Source organism: Parasteatoda tepidariorum, chromosome 8 (assembly GCF_043381705.1).
Source record: "Parasteatoda tepidariorum isolate YZ-2023 chromosome 8, CAS_Ptep_4.0, whole genome shotgun sequence".
Taxonomy (NCBI): domain Eukaryota; kingdom Metazoa; phylum Arthropoda; class Arachnida; order Araneae; family Theridiidae; genus Parasteatoda; species Parasteatoda tepidariorum.
This window is the reverse complement of record NC_092211.1, coordinates 23,538,688-23,550,891: the sequence shown is the minus strand read 5'-3', so window position 1 is coordinate 23,550,891 and position 12,204 is coordinate 23,538,688.

Here is a 12,204-nt window from a genome sequence, read left to right as displayed (position 1 = left end):
TAAATATATATATATATATATATATACATATATATATACATACATATATATATATTATAGTATATATTAATGTAGAGTTATAGATATATTAATACATAAATTAATTATAATTAGAACTGATTTAGTGCATTTAAATAATAAAAATATCCATATTTTTGTTTATGTATGTGCTTCATGTACTCATTTGTAATTACAAATAAAAAATTCTTTATTCTTTCATGTATGTTATTAAAAGTTATTTGGAATTGTGAAAAAAAATAGAATATCTTTATTCATTTCAATATCTTTGTCCCGCTGAGATTTGGGAGAGGATTGCTTATGCTACTTACGTGAACTGACTGTGCATTTCTTTAGTTTATTTCTTTCGCTTCGATAGATGCTTTTCATTACACGGATATAGAAGGATATTACTTGCTCTAACCAAAGATCAAAAGAGGTATGCATTCAAGAAGACTAGAAAACTCCTTTAGTCTATTAATATATTGACTATAGTTATAGTAATAATAATTTTCTGTTAATTAAATGAATTTATTCACAGTACCTTCAGTTTATTAATATAAAAATGATTATAATTTTATTTTCACTTGGTGCTTTGTGTGCTATTTATAATCGTAAAAACTTATTAGATATTTTCTTACCTACACGTTAAAGTGAACTAATGCCTTTTTAAATGCCAGGAAACTATTGACGTATAAAAAAAAATAGTCTATTGATGCATGGACTATAAGTATAGTCATATTATTCATTTAATGAAAAGGACTATAATTATAATCATATTATTCGAATAATAAAAGAACCGTAATTAAACTTAGTTCCGTAATACAGAGAAAATTACTGTATTTTAGCTTACGTTTGGTGTTTTGTTAAATAACTAAATCCAGGATAAATTTTCAAGTTTTATTTTTTGTATTTTTACGATATTAAAAGTAATTTGTAACTTAATTTAACTTTATTTAGCATTATATATTAACTCTATTTAATATCCCAATGTATAATCCTTCATATAAGTCTTGTGAGGTAATTTCTTATTCTAATCACATGAATTGCCGGTAGAAGGAAGAAAATTACTGTATTAAATGGTAATGATGTTTCAAATGAAAAAAGAAACAGAATATCTATAAAAAAATAAAATCAATGTGAACAATAATCCCATATCAATAATAAAACTAAAATATACGGTATTTAAACCATTCATTTGGTAATTTTCCAGGTCATATGGTAACTGTTTACCAGATATTTTTATTTTCAGAATTATAGTTCTCATTCCAATACATTTAATAAAAAATTCAAAATTTAAAAGTGAATTTAAATAATAAGTGATTTTCATGCAATGTTAAGGTATAAAATAAAATTACCTAATTTTAACGCACATTATGAAACAATATTGTATTGTTAATTTTTTCCAAATCATGACCAAAGCACTTCGATAAAATTTACCGAACTTTTTCGTTTAACACAAACATTTTAAAAGTAGAGGCAAAAAATGGGGCTTATTATCAATCAAAATAAGATGGAAATTTATAACGTTAATCCGAAACAATGAAATGACATATTCTTAGAAAATAATATACTAGAGTAAGCAGTTTTACCGATCTTGGAAGTATAATTAACAACAGCGGAAAAACGAATGAAGCTATGCTAAATAGATTGAACAAAGTCAGAATCAATTACACTATTCTCAATGAATTCTGAAACAACAAAATTTACAATTTTCGATACTAATTTCCTAAATACTAATACTAAATACTAAATAAGCATACTAATTTAATAAATTTGTATATAGATCCAAGACATGGCACTCCAATAAAATTAATCCGAAAAACATCAAGCATTCATTAACAACTGTTTAAGCAGAATCTTGCTTATCAAGTGTTGTCATAAAATTTATAGCGTAAGAATCCGTAGAAGAGCAAAAATATGCAATTGATCTGCGAATTAAAAAAAAAACGTAATTTTAAATTTATTGGTCATGTTCTATGCAAACATGGGTATTTAAAGTTAAACAAGTCTTTGATTGGAACCCTCAGGGCAGTAGAAAGAGAGGAAGACCTAAAATTACTTGGCGCTTGATTGTAAACGAATTGAAATCACTGGGAAAGACGTGGAGAGAGAAAAAATGTCTGGACACAGTGAGATGGAAAGCTATGATAGAAGCTTTATGCTCTAATTAGAGGGAAAAGCAATATGTGCATGCATGATTTTGTTGTTCCCAAAGAGTCAGAAACATGGTAAAGTTTTGACTACACTTTTCCCCTAGAGTGAACATTTGTTTTATTTATCTTTTCCGCTTCGATAGGTGCCTTTCCTTACTTAGATTTGGACTTGAAAAAGACCAAATAAGGTCAAGAAGATCAGGAAACACTTTTAGTCTATTAATAATATTCCTTGGTATTTATATGTGGTTTCAGTTTTACTTTTATACTAGTACTCAAGGCATTTTAAAAAATACCTTAATGCTTTAAAGATAAATTTCTTAATTTATTTAACTAAAAAATGAATTTTTCTAATTGTATTTTCCGAAATATATACTCTCTTTAGGTAATTTATTTTTTAAAAAACTTATTATTTACAAACTTTGCTTTAAATTACCAATTGCGTTTCATTATAGATGCTACAAAGATTAGATGCAAGTTATTAAGATTCAACTAATCACATTTTAAGTTTTAAAAATCTGCACGATATTAAGATTTAACACAAAAGAAAATTTCTAGTATGTACCTGTTAAATTTATTACTGAACTACAAATTTGCAAAGAAAAATTTAAAAGAAACAGTCTTATTGATTATTGAAATATGAAAATGAATATCAAAATGATGATTTTAAACCATTTTTTTAAGACCATGTATTCATCTTTAGCTTACTTATTCCTTTCTTTTAATACGTCTTCGTATTTAAATTTACTACTTCTTCTGTTAGTTTCAATAAAACACAATTTGTTTCTAGATAATAAAACAATATGAATTTACTTTTCCATGAGTTTAACGAAATTATCAAAATTGTCTTAAGAACGTTGAATGTTCAAAATTTAATTTTAAGAGTATGTTTGAATTTCGGAATAATAAAGTTTCGAGAAAAGCAATGAATAAAAACTTTATACCAATTACTATAACCTAATTATCCTCTTTTTTATATTCCTAAACGACATTCAATTTATTTCAGAAGAGAAACGTTATTTAGTTAAGATGAAAATTTTTATAAAATCCATTTTAACAAACAAAGATTGTCCAACTGTATTAATTCATTTATTAGATATAATTAATTTGTTCTTTTATGAAATCTGCAAAGATTTCATTGTGTTACTTTAATTTATTAATCAAATCAAAGCTTTATATATCTGCCAAACATGCAATAATTTAATTGAGAATTGCTTTAGATGTGTGAACACATAAAAATTGAGGCTTAATTTAATTTATTTGTTCAATGGAATTAATATTTAAAATATTTTTTTATGTTTGATTGTAATGATGTACATCGATAAAGATTTTATCAAATTTTTTACGATGTGTTACATTCCAATCATTCAATAAAATACTTTTATTTTAATTTTACAATTGATTAGTTTATAACCAAACCTATTTAAATAGACATATAGTCAAAATAAATTATAGCAAAATCGCGTTCTTGTGAACCTTTTACGATTTATTGGAATTGTATAGATTATGTAATTATACGTTCCAGTTAGAATTTGTATTATCTTCAGCTTCAAAAAAATATTTATACTGGATATTTCTCAATAAAATAATGATATTAAGTTTTAATGTAATTTAAATTGCAATGATGAATCAGATTTAAGATATAAGAGCGGGTGAAAATTAGCAATTTTGACATAAATTCGATTTTTTTAAATCCAAATTTTATTTTTTATGCAACTGTCGTTGAACAGACAGTCGAATTTTGAGTTTACCTACACCAATGTGTTACTCCGTAACCTAGGAATTTTGAACACAATCCTGAAGACAAGGGAACTCCTGGAGCATGCATTAAGAGAAATCGCCTTCATGGAGGACTTTTTTTTCGATGGAACTAACTCGTCTTTGCGTTACATCGCGGGCAAAACCATAAAAGCCACTTATGACTACTCTGATGACAAGAGGATTTTAACCCATGTTCCGTCTACCTTTCAGGAAATTTTGCGTCAGCATTTTAGTGTGGAATTCGTCTTGACCTGCCATCACTTTGATTCGAAACCAGGTCCCATTACTGCGAGGCGAGGGCTCCATCCCATGTTAGTTCATTACTGATCACACAGATATTTAAATTCAAACATTCTATTCTTAAATAAGATAATTAAAGCTTTAAAATGCTGGTAAATGAAATTTTTATATTTGTAAAAATACCGTATACATTCCTTCGTTTATTTATTTTATTAAGAATTATTTTAAACGTATAGATAAGAGCATGAAATAATATTGAACATTTTTAATTTCGTGCAGATTAAACATAAATGTATTTACTCAAAAAATGTGGATTTTAAAATTCAATTGTTTTAATGTTTTTCTGATTGTGATTTCAATTGATTCTAAGATATCTGCTGTTCTTTTTCTGATTTTAATTTATATGCTTTTGCTTTTGTTATGATTCAGATAAACAACTGAAAAGAAATAACATTTTTCGCATCTGATACGTAAGTCTACAATGTTTTACTTGCTACTGAAATATTTAATTTAATACAGTGCACTGATTTCAGTTCTCAGTTTTTGAAGAAAAATGTTATTTCATCTGGAAATGAAAATATAAAATCGCAATCACACATTGTTCTAATTGGTCAAAATAATGAGCAGACATAACACATTTTATGAGTTTTTCATGTTTGCAGGATTACCACGCTATCACAAGCATTACAAAAACATATAATAAAAAACAAATCAAAAAAATAATAATAAAATGAAAAATAATAAGAAAATGATATGAGAAAAATATAAACTAAATTTTAAAAACATCCTTACCTTATTTAAATTTAAAAGTGTCATTAAACTTCATTTTGAAATGCACCTATTTAATTCTAAAAATTAAAAAAATTGTTTCCAACTTATATTTTAATTCATGTTCCGAATAAAAAATAATTAAAAAACTCTACTTGGAATGGGTAAAGCCATCTTAGAGGAAACTGTTATTTAGATGGTAAAGATGCTTCCAAAAATTTACTTTCTTATTATTTTCAATTTTGAGTTATCCAACTACAACTATTGGAATTCAAGAGAACGTAAGTCAAGAGAAATTTGCATAGTTCAAAACCTCTTAAGATGTGCTTTGGATTCACAGCGTAAAATACGCGATGTTTTCATCCGATAATTTGAAACACTGCTGCTTATATATTGGTAATTTTCCTCACACTCTTACGAAGTTGAGAAAAAAAATTAGATTTGAAAAAGTGTGAAATTTCAATAAGTTCTTTTCATACCATCTTAACTTTTATTTATTAAAAACCATGCTGAAACTCCTTCAGAAAAGTTCTCCAAAAATATATTCAGAACTTTCAAAGTAAAGTTTTATAAAAATACTAAAAGTATAAAGCGTATCAAAAGGAAAAATAGTTTATGCGAACGATAAAAGAAATATAGTTTTTCTTAGCTATTGAAACAGACTATTCTGAAATTAAATGAACTTAACAGCAAATGAAACAGAAAGATATTATTGTAATTAGTTATCATAAGTGGGTAGTTAACCTGAGGAAGATATAGCTTACAAGGGAAACTAGGGAAGTGTGACTCGCCAATTTTGAAATAAACTAGTGGGAAGTATGCCTTATGAAGAATAATTTTAGGGGGTAACATTCGTTTCTGCCCGTAGAGGGTCCTATGAGAGATAAAAAATAATTAAGTATGTAGAAAAATCGGTATTTCATTACTTCAATGCAGACTATTAGTTATTGCAATTATTTCATACTTCAATTAATTTTGAGGTACTTGCGCGTATTATAAAATGCATATTTATTGTCAAAATTAATTTCGAAAATTTTATATATCTGTAGTTTATCAGAAAAAAAAATTGGCATTTTTGAAAAAAAAAAATTTAAAAATTTGATGCCAAATTTTTTTTTTTTTTAAAAAAAATTCACATTTCTTTTCTTTTTTTTTTCTGAAAAACTACAGATATATAAAATTTTTGAAATCAATTTTGACAATAAATATGCATTATATAGTACGTGAAAGTACCACAAAATTAATTGGAGTATGAGATAATTACAATAACTAATAGTCTGCATTGAAGTAATGAAATACCGATTTTCTACATACTTAATTATTTTTTATCTCTCATAGGACCCTCTATGGGCCAAAACGAATGTTGCCCCCTAAAATTATTCTTCATAAGGCATACATCCCACCAGTTTATTTCAAAATTGGCGAGTCACACTTCCCTAGTTTCCCTTGTTAGTGTTCTTTAGATTTGGACAGCAATATATTTTCAAAAAATAAAACAAAACCATCATTATATATTTTTTTAAACATTTTAACTTTTATTGGGCATACTGAAACTGAGATATTTAAATTAAGCGAATTAATCTTTGTCATATTTGTCTCACCAATAATTATTTTTCTTATTTTTTATAACTTATGTTGAACAGACAACACAATTCTGAGTTTACGATTAGCAATATTCTACTTCGAAGCTTTGTAATTTTGAACTCAATCACAAAAAACAAGGAAATTCCTTTTTCAAGTATTGGGACAAACTAACCTTCCTGGAGGACTTTTTGAAGGAATTAACCAACATTTACGCTACATGGTGACTAAAACCACGAAAACCTGTCATATTTAGCCAGTCGTCAAAACGATTCTAACTCATGATCCGTCTACCACTGAGGATATTTTTAAGTCACCACTATAGTTGATGCGAGTCGTTAGTACAATTCGCATCAACAGTCAATGCTTCGATTTGAACCTGGATCATCTCACTTAAGGAAGCCACTCTTTCCCGTGAGACACTGCGGTTATAATCAATCTTATTGTTTAATTAATAAATTATATATATATTATTTTTTAACTGCTAGTCTTGCTATTATTTAGTTTATCACACCTATTGTTATTTAGGGTATTGAAAATTCCTCTGGCAAAATTTTATTAATATCCACATAAAGGTTTTTCTTTTATAAAAGAACATTTCTATGAAGATGTTCCATGAATTCTACTTCAATCTGCAATGAAAGAGGTTTGCTTGCTTGATATGGTTTTTTGATTTCTGAAATATAAATTTTTTTCCAATTAAACTTTCAACTCTGAAAATTTATTATTTATGGAATTGTCTTTTGTGCATTCTGACTGCAACATGAATTTGTAGATCTCCTTCAGAGATCGTCAAAAAGAGCTCTCTGAATAAGAGTCTCACACAAATATTTTGAATACACTTTTAATCAACTGATTTGCTTTGATAGTTTTTACTTTGATATTACTTCGTGCTTCCTTATTTGATCTTTTCCGCATTTTGATCTTTTCTGCTGAAGATTATTTGGTCACTGAAAGAGGTTTTGATGATCTCTCCTAAAGGTTTTCTTCAACACAAAGTATATAAAAAAATCCGTACCATCCAATAGTTCTCGTAAGTAGAGGAGGTCGCTAAATAGGTGGTCTTTCCTGGTGTTTTTGGGGTTTAAAATTTATAGTTAAGATTGTTTATTAGAAACAACAATTAAGTTAAAAATTTGAATATATATATATTCAATAAATTTGTTAGCTTAATAATTGTGTTCTGAAATTTAAAAAATACGACTACCATTGTCAATCTAAAATAATATAAATGCCGGATATTTAACCTCTCTGGTATTTAGATAGCCATTTCTCTATAACTTGCAAAAAAAAAAAAAAAAAAAAAAAAAAAAAAAAAACTACGAAGAAGCAGAAATTCTAAACTTAAAATGTTTTTGCATGACCTGGTGTACACAATTTTCTTAGAAACAAATAAATATCGACATATGCAAAAACAACAATAATTTTTCTTTTTTTTAATATGCAGGGATGCTCAACACCACTTTTACGCTGAAGCCTCCTAAGCTTAACTTCAATTTTTAACTTCATCTGTGGGACAAATATAGCTTTGTGACGCATCTGGGATTAAAACTGTATTTTCTGATCATTTGTAACTTGATAATTAGTTTAAAATAGCCAAATTATTTTCATATTGTGATACTATTTCTTAACCTAATAATCAATATGAAGAAAACAAATGGTATCTTCTTTGGAATCTCATCGGCCGTAGACTTCATGAATCCTATGTTAATGTTTTGTTTTAGATGCTCTGAAATATTAATACAAGACAATGTTTTAAGTAACCATTAAATATAAAAGTTCCCTTTCTCTCAAAAAAAAATAACGATATTAGTTATATAACTGATTTTATGAAAGAGAAAAACAAAGAAATATCCAATGTCCATTTAAAACGAAAAGAAATCTCCAAGATGATGACGTAGGGGGATAAAAGGTCCATTAGCTGTCTCGACTGAAACAAAGTAAAAATTATCGCATTCCATTAAAATTTTTGAAACCCTTTCAAACTGTAAATTGTTACTCATTTTCTCAAGTTTATTGCACTATGAAATACTAGATATGTTTCGTACCAGTCTATTATGCTGCCATAATTTTCTTGAATATGGGATAGGGACAGATGTTAAAAAGGGTTTTACGATAAGAAAAAGAGTAATACTTTTCTTGGTCATTAAACAACAAATGGTCGTTAAAAACCATATTGAACGTTAAAATGCAAGATGGGGATAATCACTCTTTCGATTCTCCTCATGATTTTGAGCTTGAGTGCTTTAGCAGCCAATGGAAAATGAGCCAAGAATTTTTTTTTTTAAACTAATGTACTTTTTTCTTCTTTTAACAGAAATTATTTTTATAAATTAATTGAAGGTATATATAAATCAGAAACTGAATTTTTTTCATCGCAGTGAATGATGCACGTTACTATCTACAAAAGTTTAATGGCGACAATCGAGATATTTTGCACTTTTAAGTACACTATAAGAAAATCCGGATCAAAATACGATATAAAGTACCACAACATTGGGTTATCATCCATAAAATCAGTGTTACTGTAAAATCCCTTTTTATCCTAAAATATTATACCTTAATTTTTACATTAATATTTATTATAGAGTTATTTAGTGATTTTGCGGTAATTGTTACTGTAAAAATCACGGTATATCAGATATTTTGCCCCGTAACATATTCCAGTAAAGAGTACCGGCACTTTGCCAGTACTTTTTATCGTAGTTAGACCCTGAACTTTTAACAGCATAGAAATAGTCTTTTCGGTGATAATATAAGTTAACATAAGTTCTATTTTCACTAATTTAAAATTTTTGATTTTTCATTCTAGTCCTACATATCGTAGGCTTAATTCAGGGCTCGAAAAAACTCGGAAATGTTACCCGTCCCCGAGGACGGCTTGTCCAACAATGTACCCGTCCTCCTTTGAAACTAACCAGTAGCGTCTAAATAAATAAAAATATAATTTTCTCCTATTTATTACAAACATTTATATTAATTTATGTTATCAAGTTTATTGGTAGTTTCAAATATTAGCAGATTTTCAACTTGACACATCTCGGACAAAATGCCAATAGATTAAAAAATCCAAAAGAAACAATAGAGTTTTTTTTTAATCTATGCAATTTCAGAGTCTTTAACAATTTTCTTGCAGTGGCACTTTCTTTTTTGCTACGTTGAGCAATGTCTTGTAAATGAAGTAAATTGGCTTCGAAGTTCAAAATCAAGGATTTTAATGCTCTAGCTTGACTGGCAAGCAACCCATCTAATATTTTGTAGTCCTCCGTATTTCAGCAATTTTATTTCCAGCATTTCAGCAACTATAGCAGATTACGGGAGCATGCGCCTTTGGTATGACGAGGGAATTAACGGGATTTCTAGAGTAGAGGGTCATTTTAGAAGTGAGGTGCTAGACTCTTGTAAGTTAACAAAAATTGAAAATGTATCACGAACATTAACGGGAAAATGACCGTCCGTGCGGACGTCGGATTCGAGAATTGTCCGCGGAGAATTTTTGACCACCGAGGACGGGTGGACGGACTGTTTTTCGAGCCCTGTTTTAATCTATTTTTGTTATTAAAATTCTGTAAGTCAAAACAAATGTTCTAGTTGTTTTTTCTTCTTTATAGTTAAGAATAAAATATTAAGAGAATAAAACTTTAACGTCAGATTTCTTTGTTCTGTAATATATTCCAGTAAAAATGAATTTTACAGTAAAAAGTACCGGCACCCTGACTGCCCGTACTTTTAATCGTAATCTTATCTGAAATTTTTTCCCGTGTAGCTCCAGGGAAATAAGTATCAAGTTGAATCAGGTAAGTAATTAGATAAATTTGATTCCGAAGGATTATTTTTTAAAAAAGTTGACCCGAATTACGTTAGTTGCATAAAAGAAGTACTAAACTTTTCCACGGTTAGCTTTACTGCAATTCTTCTACTCCAGAAGCTGTTTGCACTTTCAAAGACTGCACTGTACTTTGCAAGATTGCACTGTACTTTGGGTCAATATAAGAACAGTTTATAATCCAACATACACTTCAACAAGTATTCAACAACAACAAAGAATTCATGCTTCAACAGGAGAACATTTGTGTCAAAGGGGACGCAATCTTCTCCTGCCAAGTATATTTTGCTTAAAAGAATTATTTCTTAATAATATATTTTATTTAAGTGATTAACTAAATAATTTCAATGAAAACCTTATTAGTTTTTAGAGACGAAATATTTAAATAATTCAAAATTCTATCATATGTCATTATCGTGTCCAAACAATTTTCTTAAATGTATGAATTCTACTTTTTTACTGAAAAACTGATGAAATATTATTCATGGCTGTAAAGAAATAAGTACTGGTGGAGCGTAATTCTTTTTCTTTTTATGAATATAAAAACAGTCCTTTCTCATTTGGTTCGTTAATTTACTACAACGAAAAATAATTTCACGGAAGCATTGCCGCATATTTCTACAAACCACTCCTCGGAACGGATAGTTAACATCATTTAGTCTTTTCGTTTTTCTCATATAATTCCAGAGACCTCTTTTGCTAAATTAGCTAAATAACATTTTGTCATAAAAACTTTCATTCAATTACTTTGGCTCCTCATTAAACGCATCTTCAGAAATCTGATTAATATTGATGGTTTAAAAAATAAATAATCTTTTATTGAATTTAATTTACTTGAATAACTACTACTACCGAAATAAAGTTTAATTTTTCCTGATACATTTTTTTATGAATTAATTATTTTTTTCTAGGTGACATTTTTTCTCAGAAATATTTGAAATAGTTAAAATTAACTATCAGAAGAATGAAGACTGAATTTAGCTCTAATATTAATTAAAATACTTTTTTTAATGAATTAAAATTTGAAGCCTTGGTAAGAATAACATGTTTTATTTAGTTTTATGCAAGTTAGGAATTTTTTAAAGGGATTTTTATTAAAAAATATGAAACATAAGAAGAAATTGTGAAAATATCGCTTTATAATTATTTCTCTTTCCTTGTAAATAACAGGAGACAGCGATTATAGGAATCGCAAATTGGATTTTAATCGAATATTTTGTCTTTTTCTTCAGAGGCAATAATGTTTTCTTTTGTACTGCGCAAAAAATGAAAATAAAGCTAAACACCCTGAATCATTTTTGCTCTAATGATTGGATTTTTAAGTTCAATCTTTGTGGCGCAGTTGGTTTGTCGTCGGTCTTCTGAGCCCAAGTCTGCGGGTTCGAGGTCTGAGGATTTTCTGCATCCCGGCCCACACACCCGATTTTCGAGATGCAGAAAATTCTCAGTTGCCATGTCGTATGATTATGCGGCATGTAAAAGATCCCTGGAGTGCCTTATTGGCTCTTGGCATTTCCGGCAAAATTAAATTCCTAGTGCACTTTAGCATCCAAATAGAGTCTCGGTGCTGCCATCTAGTGTGGCAGAAACTGGACGCCCAAATTTACATGACCAACGGTATCTCACCCTCTGTGGTGGTTCTGAAAGAGTGGATGCTATCTCTGGAGAACGCACTTACGCACTAGATCTGCTCATCGGCAAGATCGATTGTGCAGATCATTGGGGAAAAAAAGGATTCAATCTTAATAGTTCAAGGGGGAGACCTGAAATATGCCAATAAGTTAGTGCAGACGATGCTTTTAGTTACGAAACCAGACAAGAAAACAAACTTTAAACGAAATCAGTTTTAAATATCTGACAAAGCCAATTCTTTCA